Consider the following 22,173-nt stretch of genomic DNA (forward strand, 5'->3'; position numbering starts at 1 on the left):
TGACTCTGTAATTACAGGCTGTACTAGTCATAATTTGCATAGCTCTAGCTCATTGCATATTTGATCAATTTTATGTCTGCCATTATGTTAATTTAGTTTAAGCAGCTATTGCCCAGTTATCTGTATATTTGTTTAATGGTTTTATTTCACCCCTAGTATCAGTGGCGTCACTAGGGGGGGGCGGGGGGGGCGGGCCGCACCCGGGTGACACCCTCCAGGGGGTGACACCAAAAAAAAATTTTTTTTTATTTTTTTTTTTTTTTAAATTTTATTGAAATTCAAAGAAATACAATGTTGAGATGCATAGATTATTTTATTAGAGGCTGGCATTTGTGAACATTAGTGGGACTGGGGAAGTTGTAGACACACAATTTTTTTGCCCCTTGAGCCAGTGCTGAAATTTCAACAAATAGTTTTCCCGGCTGCTTTTGCTTGTTTGTACTTTGCTCCTCCATTGCCCAATTTCACTATGAATGTTGTGGGTGTGCTGTGGGGCTTGCAAAGTTGCGCTGCTAGCCTAAACCTGCCTGCCTATCTGTGCTCACTGCTCAGTGACATGCGGCCCAGGGCTGTGCACTGACAGACTTGGAACAGAGTCAGAGAGCAGAATTTTCATAGTTTGTGCACCTAAACCTTTTCTTCAGTGATTTATTTTAGAATGCTCTGTTTATCTTTCATTTGATGTTCTGCTGATCCAGGGAGCAGCTCTAGGCATGAGCTTCATAATTAATGCAGTGCAGTTTACATATTTTGTATGTGTGTGTCTGAGTTTGTGTGTTTCTCAGTGTTTTTGTGTGTGTGTTTTTGTGTGTGTGTCTGAGTGTGTTTCCGAGTGTTTGTGTGTGCATCTGAGTATGTTTTTAAGTGTGTCTGAGTGTTTGTATGTGTGTTTGCCTGTGTTTTTGTGTGTGTCTGCTTTCTGGGGAGGGGGTTACACCATGACTTACCGCACCGGGTGACACCAACCCTAGTGACGCCACTGCCTAGTATACCTCAGTCTCATTCTTATCTCTGTAATATTTTGTTGATGTTTTTTTTCTCTTTCTGTTTCTGCATGATTGACCCCCAGCTTAAATGTACCCTCCCACTCCTTTAACACACTCTTGCTGGACCATCATTAACCTAATATCTCTCTCCTTTAATTTGATTTCCAACACATCCTCTCCCAAACTCAGAGAAAATACACAGACTTTTCCACTCAGCTGCAACAACTGCCCTCTAACTTACTACAGGTAGCCTTCTGGAAAACAGCTTCCCTCCCACCCTACCCCTCACCCCACCCACCCCAAGCTCATTTCCTCATTTATAGATAGTCTCCCACACAACTTTCACTCTCCTGAAATGACAAGTGCAAACACTAATCAGCACATCCTTCAATTCCCTTAACCCTATAGAATACACAGTACTTTTGTTATATTATGTTTCATATACCTTTTGTTCCCTTATGCACTTGTTACAGTAATTCTGTGTCTTATGTCTTTAACTGATTCCCAATTCTGTAAAAATGCTCAATATATTCATATTCCTTTTTGCTACCCTTTGTCTCTATAACAAACTACACTATTCAATTACTCCTTCTCCCTCTCCACCTGCACTGTTCATTAGCCCATCTCTCTTAAACTCACCTTACTTTTGTACTCATGAACTTTACCTATTCCTAAACACTCTGGCCTAGATTTAGAGTTCGGCGGTAAAAGGGCTGTTAACGCTCCGCGGGCTTTTTTCTGGCCGCACCATAAATTTAACTCTGGTATCGAGAGTTAAAACAAATGCTGCGTTAGGCTCCAAAAAAGGAGCGTAGAGCATTTTTACCGCAAATGCAACTCTCGATACCAGAGTTGCTTACGGACGCGGCCGGCCTCAAAAACGTGCTCGTGCACGATTCTCCCATAGGAAACAATGGGGCTGTTTGAGCTGAAAAAAAACCTAACACCTGCAAAAAAGCAGCGTTCAGCTCCTAACGCAGCCCATTGTATCCTATGGGGAAACACTTCCTACGTCTGCACCTAACACCCTAACATGTACCCCGAGTCTAAACACCCCTAACCTTACACTTATTAACCCCTATTCTTCCGCCCCCGCTATCGCTGACCCCTGCATTACAGTTTTAACCCCTAATCTTCCGCTCCGTAAACCGCCGCAACCTACGTTATCCCTATGTACCCCTAATCTGCTGCCCTAACATCGCCGACCCCTATATTATATTTATTAACCCCTAATCTGCCCCCCACAACGTCGCCGACACCTACCTACACTTATTAACCCCTAATCTGCCGAGCGGACCTGAGCGCTACTATAATAAAGTTATTAACCCCTAATCCGTCTCACTAACCCTATCATAAATAGTATTAACCCCTAATCTGCCCTCCCTAACATCGCCGACACCTACCTTCAATTATTAACCCCTAATCTTCCGATCGGAGCTCACCGCTATTCTAATAAATGTATTAACCCCTAAAGCTAAGTCTAACCCTAACACTAACACCCCCCTAACTTAAATATAATTTACATCTAACGAAATAAATTAACTCTTATTAAATAAATTAATCCTATTTAAAGCTAAATACTTACCTGTAAAATAAACCCTAATATAGCTACAATATAAATTATAATTATATTTTAGCTATTTTAGGATTAATATTTATTTTACAGGCAACTTGGTATTTATTTTAACTAGGTACAATAGCTATTAAATAGTTAAGAACTATTTAATAGTTACCTAGTTAAAATAATTACAAAATTACCTGTAAAATAAATCCTAACCTAAGATATAATTAAACCTAACACTACCCTATCAATAAAATAATTAAATAAACTACCTACAATTACCTACAATTAACCTAACACTACACTATCAATAAATAAATTAAATACAATTGCTACAAATAAATACAATTAAATAAACTAGCTAAAGTACAAAAAATAAAAAAGAACTAAGTTACAGAAAATAAAAAAATATTTACAAACATAAGAAAAATATTACAACAATTTTAAACTAATTACACCTACTCTAAGCCCCCTAATAAAATAACAAAGCCCCCCAAAATAAAAAATTCCCTACCCTATTCTAAATTTAAAAAGTTACAAGCTCTTTTACCTTACCAGCCCTGAACAGGGCCCTTTGCGGGGCATGCCCCAAGAATTTCAGCTCTTTTGCCTGTAAAAGAATAAATACAATACCCCCCCCCCCCAACATTACAACCCACCACCCACATACCCCTAATCTAACCCAAACCACCCTTAAATAAACCTAACACTAATCCCCTGATGATCTTCCTACCTTGTCTTCACCATACCAGGTTCACCGATCCGTCCTGGCTCCGATATCTTCATCCAACCCAAGCGGGGGCTAGACATCCACTGAAGAAGTCCAGAAGAGGCTCCAAAGTCTTCATCCTATCCGGCAAGAAGAGGACATCCGGACCGGCAAACATCTTCTCCAAGCCGCATCTTCTATCTTCTTCCATCCGGTGCGGAGCGGGTCCATCTTGAAGCAGGCGACGCGGATCCATCCTCTTCTTCCGATGTCTCCCGACGAATGACGGTTCCTTTAAGGGACGTCATCCAAGATGGCGTCCCTCGAATTCCGATTGGCTGATAGGATTCTATCAGCCAATCGGAATTAAGGTAGGAATTTTCTGATTGGCTGATGGAATCAGCCAATCAGAATCAAGTTCAATCCGATTGGCTGATCCAATCAGCCAATCAGATTGAGCTCGCATTCTATTGGCTGTTCCGATCAGCCAATAGAATGCGAGCTCAATCTGATTGGCTGATTGGATCGGCCAATCGGATTGAACTAGATTCTGATTGGCTGATTCCATCAGCCAATCAGAAAATTCCTACCTTAATTCCGATTGGCTGATAGAATCCTATCAGCCAATCGGAATTCGAGGGACGCCATCTTGGATGACGTCCCTTAAAGGAACCGTCATTCGTCGGGAGACATCGGAAGAAGAGGATGGATCCGCGTCGCCTGCTTCAAGATGGACCCGCTCCGCACCGGATGGAAGAAGATAGAAGATGCGGCTTGGAGAAGATGTTTGCCGGTCCGGATGTCCTCTTCTTGCCGGATAGGATGAAGACTTTGGAGCCTCTTCTGGACTTCTTCAGTGGATGTCTAGCCCCCGCTTGGGTTGGATGAAGATATCGGAACCAGGACGGATCGGTGAACCTGGTATGGTGAAGACAAGGTAGGAAGATCATCAGGGGATTAGTGTTAGGTTTATTTAAGGGGGGTTTGGGTTAGATTAGGGGTATGTGGGTGGTGGGTTGTAATGTTGGGGGGGGGGTATTGTATGTTTTCTTTTACAGGCAAAAGAGCTGAACTTCTTGGGGCATGCCCCGCAAAGGGCCCTGTTCAGGGCTGGTAAGGTAAAAGAGCTTGTAACTTTTTAAATTTAGAATAGGGTAGGGAATTTTTTATTTTGGGGGGCTTTGTTATTTTATTAGGGGGCTTAGAGTAGGTGTAATTAGTTTAAAATTGTTGTAATATTTTTCTTATGTTTGTAAATATTTTTTTATTTTCTGTAACTTAGTTCTTTTTTATTTTTTGTACTTTAGCTAGTTTATTTAATTGTATTTATTTGTAGCAATTGTATTTAATTTATTTATTGATAGTGTAGTGTTAGGTTAATTGTAGGTAATTGTAGGTAGTTTATTTAATTATTTTATTGATAGGGTAGTGTTAGGTTTAATTATATCTTAGGTTAGGATTTATTTTACAGGTAATTTTGTTATTATTTTAACTAGGTAGCTATTAAATAGTTATTAACTATTTAATAGCTATTGTACCTAGTTAAAATAAATACCAAGTTGCCTGTAAAATAAATATTAATCCTAAAATAGCTAAAATATAATTATAATTTATATTGTAGCTATATTAGGGTTTATTTTACAGGTAAGTATTTAGCTTTAAATAGGATTAATTTATTTAATAAGAGTTAATTTATTTCGTTAGATGTAAATTATATTTAAGTTAGGGGGGTGTTAGTGTTAGGGTTAGACTTAGCTTTAGGGGTTAATACATTTATTAGAATAGCGGTGAGCTCCGATCGGAAGATTAGGGGTTAATAATTGAAGGTAGGTGTCGGCGATGTTAGGGAGGGCAGATTAGGGGTTAATAAATATAATATAGGGGTCGGCGGTGTTAGGGGTAGCAGATTAGGGGTACATAGGGATAACGTAGGTGGCGGCGCTTTGCGGTCGGAAGATTAGGGGTTAATTATTTTAAGTAGCTGGCGGCGATGTTGTGGGGGGCAGATTAGGGGTTAATAAATGTAATATAGGGGTCGGCGGGGTTAGGGGTAGCAGATTAGGGGTACATAGGGATAACGTAGGTGGCGGCGCTTTGCGGTCGGAAGATTAGGGGTTAATTATTTTAAGTAGCTGGCGGCGATGTTGTGGGGGGCAGATTAGGGGTTAATAAATGTAATATAGGGGTCGGCGGGGTTAGGGGCAGCAGATTAGGGGTACATAAGTATAACGTAGGTGGCGGTCGGCAGATTAGGGGTTAAAATTTTTAATCGAGTGGCGGCGATGTGGGGGGACCTCGGTTTAGGGGTACATAGGTAGTTTATGGGTGTTAGTGTACTTTAGGGTACAGTAGTTAAGAGCTTTATAAACCGGCGTTAGCCAGAAAGCTCTTAACTCCTGCTATTTTCAGGCGGCTGGAATCTTGTCGTTAGAGCTCTAACGCTCACTGCAGAAACGACTCTAAATACCGGCGTTAGAAAGATCCCATTGAAAAGATAGGCTACGCAAATGGCGTAGGGGGATCTGCGGTATGGAAAAGTCGCGGCTGCAAAGTGAGCGTTAGACCCTTTAATCACTGACTCCAAATACCAGCGGGCGGCCAAAACCAGCGTTAGGAGCCTCTAACGCTGGTTTTGACGGCTACCGCCGAACTCTAAATCTAGGCCTCTCTCTCCCCCCTGCAGCTCATCTCAAAAGCAGTCTCACTACTGCAAATCTGTATCTCATCTCTTGTCACTCTCCCTCTTGCTTCTACTTACTGCTGGTGACATCTCCCCTAATCCTGGTCCCCAACCTCTGACAAGCCGTGCACATCCATGTGTACCATCCCATAGACTCAGAAAACAAAACTCTGCACACCTTACTCACATTCCGCTTGCATCTAAAGCCACTACCCCTTTCACTTGTGCACTCTGGAACTCTCTCTCTGTTTGCAACAAGCTCACTTCTATACATGACCTCTTCATCTCCCACTCCCTCAACCTTCTGGCCCTAATAGAAACCTGGCTCTCTCCCCTAGACACAGCATCCATTGCTGCTCTGTCACATGGGGGTCTCCACTTCAGCCACACTCCTAGGTCTGATAACAGACAAGGAGGTGGTGTAGGTATTTTACTCTCCTCTCGTTGCACCTTTCAACAAATACATCCTATCTCTTCCCTCACTTTTCCCTCATTTGAAACCCACATGATTCGCTTATTCTCCCCTCTCTCTATACATGTTGCAGTCATATACCGACCCCCTGGCTCCTCAACTCAATTTCTAGATCACTTGGCTGCCTGGCTACCCTATTTCCTTTCCTCAGACACCCCTGCCCTCATTCTTGGCGACTTCAACATCCCCCTTAACAATCCCACTGCCTCATCCGCTAAACAACTTCTGCAACTCACTTCCTCTTTCGGTCTGTCACAATGGACTGATTCTCCCACTCACAAAGACGGTCACTCTCTTGACCTGATCTTTAGCTATCGATGCACTCTCAAACTCCCCTTTTCCTCTTTCTGACCACCATCTCCTTACTTGCAACATATCATCCCTTCCTATAACTCTCCCTCCTTCTACTCCTCACACCAAACTTCACAGAAGCATTATGTCTTTAGATCAGCAACAACTTGCTAATTCCCTTAAACCGCTCCTCTCATCCTTCTCCTCCTTTTCCTGCCCTGAACAATCTATCTGCCACTATAATTCCACCCTTATATCCGTCCTTGACAATCTTGCCCCTCTTACCATTTCTCGGAAATCACACACTCATCCCCAGCCCTGGCATACTCCTCTGACACGGTACCTATGCAGATGTTCCCGTACTGCTGAACGGCATTGGAGAAAATCACAGAGTTCAGCTGATTTTCTTCATTACAAATTCATCTTGAACTCCTACTATTCTGCCCTTAATCTCCACAAGCAACACTACTTCTCTACTCTTATCTCTAATCTTTCTTCAAACCCAAAACGTCTGTTCTCCACTTTCAATACTCTCCTCCGCCCTCCCCCACTTCCTAATACAACTTCTCTGTCAGCTCAAGACTTTGCCAGTCACTTCATTAACAAAATTGACTCCATCAGACATGAAATCAGCTCTCAACATAATTCCATTCTCTCCCCCCCTCAAATGCTCTCACTCAACCACAACCCTCATAACCTGAAACTTAGTTCATTCTCCCCTGTTACTAAGGAAGAAGTTTCGACACTTATACTGCGCTCTCACCTCACTACCTGTCCCCTTGACCCTATCCCCTCACAACCACTCCCCTCCCTCTCTGCTACCCTTACCCCTATACTAACACATATTTTCAACCTCTCCCTCAGCACTGGTACATTTCCCTCATCGATGAAACTTTCACTGGTCACACCTATCCTCAAAAAACCTTCCCTTGATCCTACCTCCCCATCCAACTACCGCCCTATTTCCCTCCTCCCTCTTGCTTCAAAGCTTCTCGAAAAACTAGTATATGCACGCCTATCCCATTTCCTTACGTTAAACTCCCTTCTTGACCCGCTGCAATCTGGATTTCGTCACTATCACTCCACAGAGACAGCTATTGTTAAGGTCACCAACGACCTACTTACAGCAAAATCAAAAGGTCACTTCTCTCTGCTTATCCTCCTTGATCTGTCCGCAGCCTTTGACACTGTCGACCACCCTCTTTTGCTCCAAACCCTGCAATTCTTCTGCATCTGTGACACAGCCCTTTCGTGGCTCTCTTCCTACCTATCAAACCGTACCTTCAGTGTAGCCTTCTCTGGGGCCTCCTCTGCCCCGTCACCACTTTCTGTCGGAGTACCACAAGGCTCTGTCCTTGGTCCCCTTCTCTTCTCAATCTATACATCATCACTAGGCTCCCTAATTAAGTCCCACGGTTTCCAATATCATTTGTATGCCGATGGCACCCAAATCTACTTCTCTGCACCAGACCTATCTCCTTCCTTGCTAACCCGTGTCACTAACTGTCTTTCTCACATCTCTTCCTGGATGTCCTCCCACTACCTCAAGCTAAATCTCTCCAAAACTGAGCTCCTCATTTTCCTCCCTTCTTCCAAAATCTCCACCCCCAATATCTCTATAACTGTCGACAACTCCATCATTACCCCTACCCCGCATGCCCGATGTCTCGGGGTCACATTTGACTCCGATCTTTCCTTCACTCCTCACATTCAGTCCTTGGCTAAAGCCTGCCGCTTCCACCTTAAAAACATCTCCAAAATTAGACACTTCCTTACACAAGACACAACTAAGATTTTAATCCACTCTCTCATTCTTTCCCGCCTTGATTACTGCAACTCTGTCCTCTCTGGTCTCCCCACCTGCCGCCTAGCTCCCTTACAATCCATACTGAATGCCTCTGCCAGACTCATCTTCCTTACACGTCGCTCTTCATCTGCTGCTCCTCTCTGCCAATCCCTTCACTGGCTTCCTCTTGCCTCTAGGATCAAACACAAAATTCTCACTCTGACATACAAAGCCCTCAACTGCACTGCTCCCCCCTATATCTCAGACCTTGTCTCCAGATACTCTCCCTCCCGTCCCCTTTGCTCTGCTCATGACCTCCTACTCTACTCCTCTCTGGTTACCTCATCGCACTCCCGTTTACAGGACTTCCCCAGACTGGCTCCCATCTTGTGGAACTCTCTGCCTCGCCCCACAAGACTCTCCCCTAGTTTTGAAAGCTTCAAGCGCTCCCTAAAGACTCTGCTGTTCAAGGTTGCATACAACCTATGCTAACCTTACTTTATACCAGTTCCACTCCTCCATTGCTATGCCTTGAACCCCCTTAGCATGTAAGCCTAAGAGCCCAGCTGTTTGTAGATCACCTTCTTAAGAGTGGATTACAACAGTGCAACTCTTGGAAGGGCCCTCTACCCACTTTATTCCTTAATTGTTTTATACTCCCCTTTGTTTATAGCGCTGCGGAATCTGTTGGCGCTCTACAAATAACCGATAATAATAGGGATAGTAGTACATTTGGCAAGAGTAGAGATAGCCCCATCAACTTTGGGGATTTTTTCCCAAAACTCCGAACTAATTGCTGGCAAAGGATACAATTTTTTAAACCTAGCAGAAGGAATAAAAGAAGTACCAGGCCTATTCCATTCCTTTTAAATCATATCAGAAATAGCATCAGGAACTGGAAAAACCTCTGGAGTAACCACAGGAGGTTTATAAACAGAATTTAAATGTTTACTAGTTTTAATATCAAGAAGACTAGTTTCCTCAATATCCAAAGTAATCAACACCTCTTTAAACAAGGAATGAATATACTCCATCTTAAAGAAATAAGTAGATTTGTCAGTGTCAATATCTGAGGTAGGATCTTCTGAATCAGTAAACTCTTAAACGTTTACTAGTTTTAATATCAAGAGGATTAGTTTCCTCAATATCCAAAGTAATCAACACCTCTTTAAACAAGGAACAAATATACTCCATCTTAAAGAGATAAGTATATTTGTCAGTGTTAATATCTGAGGTAGGATCTTCTGAATCAGATAGATCCTAATCAGAGGAGGATAAATCAGTATGTTGTCGGTCATTTGAAATTTCATCAACTTTATGCGAATTTTTTTTTTTATTATTTTTATTGAGGTTCAAGATATAACAATACAGACAAAGGGTGCTTCACGAGACATAGGAAGGTGCAAAAAAGAGAGAAGAACAGTCAAAATAGCCATAAAAAAAACAGAATATGCAGTTATAACTGTTACATCACTGATCAGTTCCAGTAAACAAAAATTAAACCTTACAATTTCTAATTCCTACATCTCAGCAGCCTATTATTATACTACACAATAAGAGAAATAAAAAATGGAACAAAATCATTGATGATATAATTAAAGTAACATTCCTAGGGAGAGACCTTTCAATGCCTGATAGGGAAAGCTCTCTAGATTTTGGGGGGATAGCGAGGGAGAAAAGGGTGTTACCTAATACCTCATTTCTATGATCTGTAGAAAAAGGGGGGGAAAATGAGGGGGGTTATAATTACAGGCTCTGGGAGAGGAGGGGAGGGAGAGGACGGGAGAGAGAGAGAGAGAAAAAAAAGGGGAGGAAAAACACACAAAAAAACCCCACCTTTTATTACCAAAGGTTGAGGAGAACTATCTCTGAATGTCTGAAAGGGTATATTAAGTGATTTATTTCTTCAACTGGGAAAATTCTAAAGAAAGTGGACCATTTTTAAAAAAAAAGAACTATTTCATGTTCAGAAGATAGGTTGGTGTCTAGCTGCTCTATAATGCATTGTTTTTTTAAATAGTTTTTAATCTCTGAAATACTAGGTATAGAGTTGCCTTGCCATTTGGAGAAAATTAAGCTTCTTGCTGCCAAAATTGTCACATTCACTGTCTTTTTGTGTTCAGGAGACAAAGTGCCATCTATGAAAAAAACAATCTCGGCCAGAGAGAGAGAGGGAATTGGTATGTTTAATACGCTAATAAGCCAATACTCTATTTTCTTCCAAAACTGCTTTATCCGTGGACAAGACCAGAGCATATGAATTAGGTCTGCTGCCGGGAGAGCACATTTAGGGCATTTATTAAATTTAGAGTTGTGCCAGTTAAATCCCTTTAAGGGAGTGTAATAAGTTCTACAGAGCAGCTTAATATGAGATTCCCTCCAACTCATGGATAAAGTAGATTTCTCCAGTAAAGTTATGGAACGGCTTACCCTCTCTATGCTGATATTTAGCTCAGGAGACATAAGATTCCATTTTTGTGCAATGCTAAATAGGTTAGTTTCACCAGACTGACTAACCATGAGATCATACCAGATTGAGATAGAAAATAGGTCATTCTGAGCTAGAATGAGCCAGCTATCCAGTTTCCCCCACGACCAAGTCTATCCAAATTTTTTAATAAGTATAAGAAGATAATGTCTAGTTTGAAGGAATGCGAAAAAATCCCTATTATTAAGATTAAATTCCTGGCTTAGATTATCAAAGGTTTTTATAGATTGAGAATCTTGAGAGATAAACTTTATGAGAAGTTTTAAAAGACCTTTTACGTTTATTAGAAGGCGGAATAGCAGACAGAGCCTTCTGAATTGCATAAGCAATAAAATCTTTTATATTCAAAGAGATATCATGTACATTAGATGTTGAAGGAAAAACAGGCATTGTACTAGTACTGATGGATACATTCTCTGCATGTAAAAGCTTATGACAACTGTAACATACTACCGCTGGAGATATAATCTCCGCTAACTTACAACAGATACACTTATCTTTGGTAGAACTGTTATCAGGCAGAAGGAATCCAACAGTGGTTTCTGAGACAGGATCAGATTGAGACATCTTGCAAATGTAAGAGAAAAAACAACATATAAAGCAAAATGATCAATTTCCTTATATGGCAGTTTCAGGAATGGAAAAAAAAAATGCAAACAGCATAGCTCTCTGAACACAGAAAAAGGCAAAAGGCATATAGGAAGTGGGGTTTAAATAACAAAATTATTTGGCGCCAAGTATGACGCACAACGCAAAATGAATTTTTTTGGCACTAACAACATCCGGAAATGGCGCAACTTGCGTCATGGCAGACGCAACCTTGTTCAAGGAACCTGGTGTCAACTAAGACGCCGGAAATGGCGAATTTGCGTCACTGAACGTACCTTTGTGCCAAAAAATTCCTGCGACAAGAATGATGCGATAAATATTAGCATTTTGCTGCCTCGCAAGCCTAATTTTGACCATGAAAATTAATGAAAACAGTCAATTTTGAAGAAAAGACTATACCCCAGGTAAGAAAAAATAACTTCCTAAATATATTTTCCCAATTTTGAAACTGATAGTCTGCAAAAGGAAATATACATAAACCTGACTCATGGCAAATATAAGTACAATACATATATTTAGAACTTTATAATAATACATAAAGTGCCAAACTATAGCTGAGAGTGTCTTAAGTAATGAAAACATACTTACAGAAAGACACCCATCCACATATAGCAGATAGCCAAACCAGTACTGAAACAGTTATCAGTAGAGGTAATGGAATATGAGAGTATATCGTCGATCTGAAAAGGAAGGTAGTAGATGAATCTCTACGACCGATAACAGAGAACCTATGAAAAGATTTCCCGCGAGGAAAACCATAGAATTTAATAGGTGATACTCCCTTCACATCCCTCTGACATTCACTGTACTCTGAGAGGAATAGGGCTTCAAAATGCTGAGAAGTGCATATCACAGAAGAAAATCAAGCACAAACTTACTTCACCACCTCCATAGGGAGGCAAAGTTTGTAAAACTGAATTGTGGGTGTGGTGAGGGGTGTATTTATAGGCATTTTGAGGTTTGGGAAACTTTGCCCCTCCTGGTAGGATTGTATATCCCATATGTCCCTAGCTCATGGACTCTTGCCAATTACATGAAATAAATGTCTGTTTTGAACATCCCTTCCTCTATGTAAATCATAACATCCAGGAAGTTAATAGATTTAATATTGCTTTGCATAGTAAACTCAATATTCTCAGTATTCACATTCAATTGAGAAAAAAAATTGACATAAGGCTTTGTTATCTCCAGACCAAATCATGAAGACATCATCTATATAGCGCCACCATACGCTAGCAAACTTATTGAACAATTCATTGGGATATACATATTTCTTTTCATACATTCCCATATATATGCCTGCGTATGGTGGCGCCATATTAGCACCCATAGCGGTGCCCCTCTTTTGTCTATAATAGACATCACCAAATAAGAAATAATGATTGTTCAACACCAATGTTAGTAATTCCATTATGAAGTTAATCTGAAGTTCTGAGTATGTATTTTAATCTTGTAAAGATTTCTCAGAAGGTTCTATACCACCCAAGTGAGGGATGCATTTATACAAATTTTTAACGTCTAATGTGAATAATATAGGCTGTATCTCTGTTTTCCACTCAACTGTTCCCAATTTATTTAATATATATATATATATATATATATATATATATATATATATATATATATATATATATATATAGCACACAGAGGAAGTCCAGCACTCACTTGCAAGCTCTTAGCTAAGATTAAAACTGGAAGAGTTAGTTACCACATCTGGCCAAGTGGAGCAAACCCAGGTACCACTTCAAGGTCTCTCCCAAAACCTGGTTCCCTAAAACAGCCAAACAATGCAAGCTCTCAATAAAAAACAAAACTGGGAACAAGTCACCTCTGTGATTACCTTGTATCTAAGCCTCTGCTGACTGCCCCCTTATTTCAGTTCTTTTGACAGACTTGCATTTTAGCCAATCAGTGCTGACTCCTAGGTAACTCCACAGGCATGAGCAAAATGTTATCTAAATGGTCTCCTGTCTCCCTGTGTGCACAGTACATTATCACAACTTGTGGGGACCCTCCAAAATGTTAAAGTGACTGCCTGGGGGGTCCTGACCCTAGTTTAAGAAACACGACCTTAAACAATACCATAATGTTTACCTGCCTTATATTTTCTTGTATTAGAAAGCATTGAGGCAGATGAAATGTATATTCATTTTTTACCACTAGATGGTAGTATTATCCTTTTTTTTTATATATAAATATTTCTTTATTCCAGCAGTATATGAGAACAATCAATAAAAAAGACACAGAAAACAAAGATAATATTAAACATTTCACATAAACATTTTTTTTGTACACCACGCAGGATGTCTTTATATGTATCAGATCATTTCATATACCTCAATATAACTCTATGCAGAAAGCCAACCATATACACAAGAAAAATATCCACAGAAGAGAAAAACCGACAAAACACATTCCTAGATCTCATCCTGGTCTAGTCATATTATGATCTGGTCACATTATACCCTGCGCTAAGAAATTACATAGTTCTTAGTCCAATCTGTCTATTTATATGTAAGTTCTATAAGGTCCTGCGTTCGGTACGAAAGTTTTTGTACCTTTAATTGAGAATGTGAATTAAATCTTTTTTTCCTTCCTTTTTATCCTACTTCCCTTTGTCTCTCTACTGTTTTTTTTTTCTCTACATCCCACACATACTGTTGGAGTATTTTATATATCATACACCCACCATCACAAAAACAAAACAACAACAACAGCAACAACAATATAAGCACGAACACAAACACAAAACACGAACACAGACACAAAACACAAAAAACAGAGAAAACCACAAACCACCCCATCACAACCTCTCCCCACCCAGTCCCCTCCCACCCCCACCCCCACACCCCCCACTAGCCTTTCTTATATCTAAAAAACACTAATACCAATCAACTGGAAAAATGTTCCGTAAGATTAAGTGTTCAAAGTATTCTGTTTTATGGTAGTGATAAGTTAGTGAAAATTGTATTGATAAAGGATAGAATAACCCTCAGCCATTTTGAAAAGAAAATCTTAATTTTCTGATTTTTTTTATTATGTATGGGAGGTATGCTAATTTGTTCAAAGAATATTTGATAGTACATGGATTGTGTGAAATTCTCTATTGATGGAGCTGTCTTATTTTTCCAATTCTTCAAAATCAGACTATGACCCACCATAATTGCAGTATTTATTAAGTTATTGTTTTCTCCATTTGGATTTTCTATTAAAAGAAAAAAAATATCTCTGGATTTAAGTTTCATCCTACTTTCTAATTTACGATTGAGCCAGTATTCTACTTTAACCCAGAATTGCAAAATCTTAGGGCAGGACCAAAAACAATGTGTTAAATCTGCCGTTGAGTTCTTACATTTCCAACAATAAGTAGCTCCATTCCGATTCCATTTACTCATTTTTAATGGTGTAATATAAGCTTTGTTAAGTAGTTTTATATGAGACTCTTTCCAAGATACAGATATATATGCATTCTGTATCCATTTGTAGCTTGTTCTAATTGTATCTATAGTCACGTCACCATATCTCATTTTCCATACTTCTACTAACCTATCTAAGACTAATTGCCCTTGTTTTGCCAACATGATTTTATATAGTAAAGATATATTATGATTTCCCGCTTTGTATATTATCATGTATGACATAATTTTAGTCCCTTCCAATGCTTCTATATTATGTTTCTTAAGACCTTGTATAAAATGCCTGATCTGCAGGTATGCAAGAAAATTCTTATTAGATATGTTAAACTCTTTAGAAATGGCTTCAAAGGATTTTAATTGTTGTAAATTGTCAAAACACTGATGAACATATTTCAGTCCTTTGCATGCTCACATTTTAAAAATTTCTGAAGATAAACCCGGTATAAATTTTGGGTTTCCCATTATAGGGAGAAAGGAAGAGAATTCAAAGTTCACATTTAATACTATATTAAGTTTTTGCCATGCGACCACCACACTATATATTGTATTAATATTTTTAATATATTTTGGAAGTTGTGAAGATGAGCAATGCAATAGCCTTTAACAAAAATGGAGAGATCAATCCTTCTTCATATTATGTAAATGTAAGATAATTCCGATTATCCTAGCTTTGTGAAGGAATAATCTAGATTTTATTAAAGAGACAGAGACGAGTATTTTGCTATATATCTTTTCACTTTACTGCAGACAGCATTTTAACGGACATTAAATTCAAATATACAATGAAAACAAGAATGAATAAAACATATAAACCAATGAGAACAAGGTTTGAAATGTAATGGACAAAAATGACCAATGAGAAGAGTCCAGCAATTCATAAAATGACCAGTAACTGTCAAATCTTCCTCTTTGATCTTTGTTGCGAAAACCATTAAGAATATTGTCAGAAAAGTAATACAAAAATCCCAGAAATATCAGGATGGATAAAAACAGGAACACAGAAGAAAAACAATTTTGATTGAAGAAATTTCTATAGCTTGGTATAGAAGAAAACTTGCTTGTAGTTAAATCAAGTCTTGGAGATGTTGATTGGAGTATCCGTGTAGTATAATCAGAAGGTTCCCGGAAAACCTGAAGAGGAATTTTGCACTAAAACAAAAAACATAATAAAACAATGTTAATAAATATAATAAAAAACGTTTAATATAGGGAGGGTAAAATCATAATACAAATATAAAATAATAAATGTGGGGGGAAAATACTCGTCTCTGTCTCTTTAATAAAATCTAGATTATTCCTTCACAAAGCTAGGATAATCGGAATTTTATTACAAGGACAGAGACTCCTATTTTGCTAGTTTAAAGCAAAGAACTTATGAAACTAAATTAAAAGGAATAGAATGAATAGGTTTAAAATAAAATTGTCTAAAAACTGAATCTGATGACCAATCGGCAGCATTAAGAATGTCTTGAAGGGAAGCAGATTTGGAAAATGCTTTGGAAGCAGAAGTTCCTCTTATTGAATGTGAAGAAAAATTATTGTCAACACCAGCTTAATTCATAACCCATTTCACCCATCTACTGATAGTGGGAGAAGAAACAGGTAAATGAGGAGGAGCATAAGAAATAAGAAGTTGATTATAAGAAGACGACCTTAAAAGAGAAGTTCTTTGTTCGTATTCTTTGAGACAAAGAACTACACAAAGCTTAGGATGTTCATAAAAATAAGGATAAAAAATAGAAGAAGATAGGCTCTTAGTTCTACGAGAGATAGAAAAAATTACACCCTGAGGTGAAAAAGATTTGGAATTAAAATCAATAGCTTTAACGTCAGATACCCTTTTACAAGATAAAAGACATAGTAGAGTGCTTAATTTAACTGTTAGTTGTTTGAGAGTTAAACTTTCATTATTAGGCCAAGAATTAAACAGAGAGATAACTAAATCTACGTCCCAAAAGAAAGAATATTTAGAAGAAGGAGGACGTTTAAGACGAATAGATTTTAAAAGTCTACAGATAGTAGGATGTTGATCTATAGGGATATTATTAATTAATTCATGTCCAGCAGATATAGCTGATCTAACTACATTAATGGATCTGTAAGCTAAACCCGATTGAAAAAGAGAAGATAAAAAAATTAATAATTTGATTTAAAGGAGCTGAAATGGAATCCAGGTGTCTAGACCATTTAAGCCAGGAGGATAAATAACATTTTTTGGTTCCAGGGGCCCAGGAATCTTGAAGGAGGAGTCTAGCTTCTTCCGATAATCCATCGCCAGACCAGGATCCCCTGAAATCATCCAAGCGATTAAATGAAGTTTGTCTTGAAGGACCAGAGGATGAAATTGGTCTGAAGGATCTGTTAAAAGATCTGACCTGGATGGAAGTAGAATTGGATGAAGAAATGATAATTCTAGAAGAAGAGGATACCAAACTTGAGTTTACCAAAATGGGGTTATTATTAGAAGAGAAATCTGTTGACGTTTGACAAAGAGTAATGTCCTGAGAATCATCGAAAATGGTGGAAATGCATATGCTCCTGTGATCGGCCATTGCTGCAGAAAAGCATCTATTGCTAGAGCTTGGGGATCTGGTCTCCAACTGAAATAAGGAGATATCTGATGATTCAGGTGAGAGGCAAAAAGGTCTATCGAAAAGGGACCCTTTAGAGATTGAATTCTTTGAAAAATCAAAGAACTCAATTTCCAATCGCTGAAGTCTGTAAGATATCTCGATCCCCAATCTGCCATCTGGTTGTTTAAACCCGGAATATATTCTGCTTGAATAGATATATTCTGAGATAAACAGTCGTGAATAAAATATTTTGTTAAATCTGATAAAATTTTTGAAGCAGTACCTCCTAATCGATTGATATAACGAACAGCAGAGATGTTGTCCATATGAAGAAGAATTGTTATATGATTTTTGTGCTTGACAAAACTTTGGACTGCAAAAGCCCCTGCTAGAAGTTCCAAACAATTGATGTGGAGATTTTGTTCTGAAGGGGACCATTTCCCTCCTGTAATCAGAGGACCACATCTTGCACCCCAACCAGATTTGCTCGCATCTGACTCTATTATAATATCTGGAGAATTCCCGAAAATTGCTTTTCCATTCCAAGCTTCTATATTCAGGAGCCACCAATTCAATTCCACCGAAGCTTCCTTTGATAAGGATATTTTGTCTTGATAAGAGAAACCCTGCCGAAGATAATAGATTTTTAATCTTTGGAGAGCTCTGTAGTGAAGTGGAGCTGGAGAAATTGCTTGAATAGAAGAGGAAAGAAGACCTATAATTCTGGCTAAAAGACGGATAGAGAAGAAATCTTTCTTCAGAAGATAACACATTTCCTTCTTGATTCTTTTGATCTTCTCCAAAGGGAGGCTGAGAGAAGCTGAAACAGTGTCCACATTGAAGTCAAGAAAAATCCGATTTTGGGAAGGAACCAAAACTGATTTTTTGAAGTTGATAATGAAACCCAATTTTTGGAGGAAATTTATCGTAAGAGATAACTGATTCTTCAAAACAAGGGGAGATTGGTGAATAAGAAGGATATCGTCCAAGTATATTATTAGAGGAATTCCTCTTTTCCTCAACCAGGCTGTGACTGGTTTTAAAATGTTTGTAAAAGCCCATGGTGCAGAAGAAAGGCCAAAAGGCAGACAAGAAAACTGCCATAATTTGTTTTTCCAAAGGAATCTTAGATATTTGCTGAAATCTAAGTGGATAGGGACTGATAGGTATGCATCCTTTAGGTCTAGTCTTACAAGCCAATCTTTGTTGTAAAGACAATCTCTTAAAAGATGAATACCTTCCATCTTGAAGTGATTGAAAACAAGGAATTGATTTAATTCTCTTAAATTTATGACAGGGCGAAGAGAACCTTCTTTCTTTTTTACAAAGAACATGTTGCTGATGAAAGAGTCTACTGGAGAAGGTGCTAGTTCTATTGCATTCTTCTCCAATAGCTCTGAAATTTCTAAATCTAGAAGGGATTGATCTTCTGTAGAAAATTTTATTGGGGAAGGATGAGAGTTTTGAAAGGGAATTTGAATAAAATCTAATGGAAGGCCGGATACAGCTTGAATAACCCATGGTTCTGATGTAATTTTTTGCCATTCTTTTATAAAATACATAAGTCTGGCACCTCATTTTTGATAGGAAAAATTTGTGGAAATACAGATGGGAGAACTTGCCTTGGAATGGTCTCCTGGTATTCCTGAAGTTCCTGGAACCTCTGTTGAAAGATGTTCTGCTTCTTGATGGAAAGAAGCTTGTGTGTGAGGAAGTGGAAGGGACAAAATTCTGGAAGTGGGACCTGGAAATATTTGAGTAACGGCTGGAAAAGCAGTCCCTGCCTTTTCCAGCCCTGGGGAAAACCTTGGAAGGTTGAGATTGATAGAAAATCTTTTTAGTGTTTGTCTTAATTTTGTTGAGACTGTTAAATGTATTAACATAAGAACTAAGCTGTTGTAAACCAGCATCGCCAAATAAGAGGCCATCCGCCTTAGGGCCCATTTTGGTTGGAGCAAAATCTGATATTTTAGGATCCAGACATCTTAGAAGAAGTCTTCTCCTTTGGGTAGATAAGGAGGTATTGGCATCCCCTAAAATGTAAACCAATCTTTGGATCCATTGCCTAGATACGTATGGATCTAACATAGAATCTGTGGAAATTGCCTCTTCGGATAATTCAAAGAGCTTAGTGACAGGACCTAATGTATCTAATAATTTATCCTGACAGGATTTTAAAAACCTGTCAGGTCCTCTTCTTAAATTAGTATTTTTATTACCTAAAATTTTTAGTAAGTTCTCATCAATGTTAGGTGTAACATGGGTGTTGTGACAGAACTCAGGGCGGGGGCATTCAGCTTTTAAAATATTCTTTGCTTTAGAGGAAAGAGGTCTGCGAATATAATAATCTAAGAATTTGGACACTCTTTTTGAAGGTTTCCACTGGGAAGATCTGGGATGTTCTAAATCATTAGGGTCAGTGTAAGGATCTCCAAAATTATCTAAAAGTTTTACTTTTTTAGACTTAGACATACACTTAGGTTTCTTTAATTTAGGAAATTCTTCCTCAGAAGAAGAAATGTCATTAAAATTATCCATTGAATCATTAGAAGGGTATTCATCTTCAGGATAATATTTTTCAATTTGCATGTCTGATATATCCAAGTTATCAGATGAATCAGACAAAATAAGAAATTTTCTTTTTCTATGCAATCTCTTTTTTGTTTTAATATGAGAGTCACTCTCTGAGTCTGATGAGACATATTTGCACTGCGGTGCAGGCTGGGAAATGTCAGAACCGGGCTGACGTAAATTAACTCTTTTATAAGAAACATGAGGTTTTGATTTAGTATTTCTAGATAAATGTTTCTTTTTTGCTGAAGCTTTCCTGGGAGTATTATCTCTCACTTCAGTGACTGAGTTAATTGCAGACTGAAACTGAATCATCTGCTGTTTAAATGGCTCAAGTGAGCTATTAATTAAGTCTCTTACAGATTTCTCAGAATACTGAGATTTGTTGTCCTCAGACATTATAATAAACAGTTGATAAACACTTAACTTAATTAATTAAAATAACTATATTTGAAAACATTTATAAATTAATATAAAGTGTATTTCACTCAAAATATTTTTATATTACTAATAAAGTGTTAAAACAACAGAGGATTAAAAGGGCTAAAATAAACTATTCAATTTTATGGCTAAAGTAAGGAAAACGTAACTGAGTATTAAACAAATCAGACACAAATGTTGCAAGTTCAATTTCAGCACTGCTCCGGACGAAGCTGAGGTGAATTAAGAGCAGTGATGACAAGGAACTTGACTGACAGGTCTGTAGGGGCGGGAAAATACGTCACGCAAAATGGAGGCATGACAGAAGATAAGTAAAAAGAAAACAAGATGGCGGCCGCAACCGGAGGCTGCTGTGTACACAAAAGGAGAAACTTTTAACAAAACGGAGCAGAAGGAAATAGAAAAAGGGGAATAAAACAACAATAATAGTAACCGGAAAATGTAAGTAAACTATGAGTAGAAAAAGGGAACACAAAAAACTCGCACCCAAAATAAAAAGCAAAAAACGGAGAAATGAAAAAAGGAAAAATAAGGCAATAAAACAAGATTGAAACCAAAATAAATATGAGATAAAATGAAATACAAGGATATAAGAAAAAATACAAAAATAAGAACGAGAAACTTAAATAACAAATATAATAAAAAACAGATTAAAGAAATATACAGATAAAAGACAAATGAAGATTAAATAAAATAACAAAAATAAATATAACAAAATTAATGTAAATTTTATTATGGTAAAACAATAAGGCACAATATACTTATCTCTTGAGCAGCAAAGAGAAAAGAGGAAGATTTGACAGTTACTGGTCATTTTATGAATTGCTGGACTCTTCTCATTGGTCATTTTTGTCCATTACATTTCAAACCTTGTTCTCATTGGTTTATATGTTTTATTCATTCTTGTTTTCATTGTTTATTTGAATTTAATGTCCGTTAAAATGCTGTCTGCAGTAAAGTGAAAAAATATATAGCAAAATAGGAGTCTCTGTCCTTGTAATAAAATTAGTTTCCATTATCCAATCTATAGCAAAACGTGCTAACATTGCTATATTATATTTTTTAATATCGGGGAGGGCTAGTCCTCCATCTTCTAAGTTACATGTTAATTTTGTTATGGACAACATATGTCTCCTCTTGCCCCATAAAAATATGGCGCAATCTTTATAAAACTTCTTAATGTCTTTACTATGTATAAGCAGTGGAACATTCTGCAGAATATATATTAATTGTGGAAATAAGATAGTTTTAATAATCATGACCTTAGCTGAGAGGGAAATAGGGAACGTTTTCCATCTTTCAAACTTCAGAGTTGCTTTCCTGAAAAAAGGTGTGAAATTCTGCCTATACCACTGTTTTGGATCCTCATGTAATTGTATTCCTAAGTATTTAATAGCTGCAGTCTCTTTAGATGGTAGTATTATCCTGATTTGAAATAAAAGACGTGCTTTTGAGGCAATAGACCTATTTGGTTTTAAATGAACATTCTTTATTTACTGTGCTTGTTTGTCAGACACTACCTGTTTGTCATTACGGCACCAGAGCAGTGTCAGAGTTTGCAGCATGACTGGGAGATGTTCCTCACAGTCC

Source organism: Bombina bombina, chromosome 6, assembly GCF_027579735.1.
Source record: "Bombina bombina isolate aBomBom1 chromosome 6, aBomBom1.pri, whole genome shotgun sequence".
Taxonomy (NCBI): domain Eukaryota; kingdom Metazoa; phylum Chordata; class Amphibia; order Anura; family Bombinatoridae; genus Bombina; species Bombina bombina.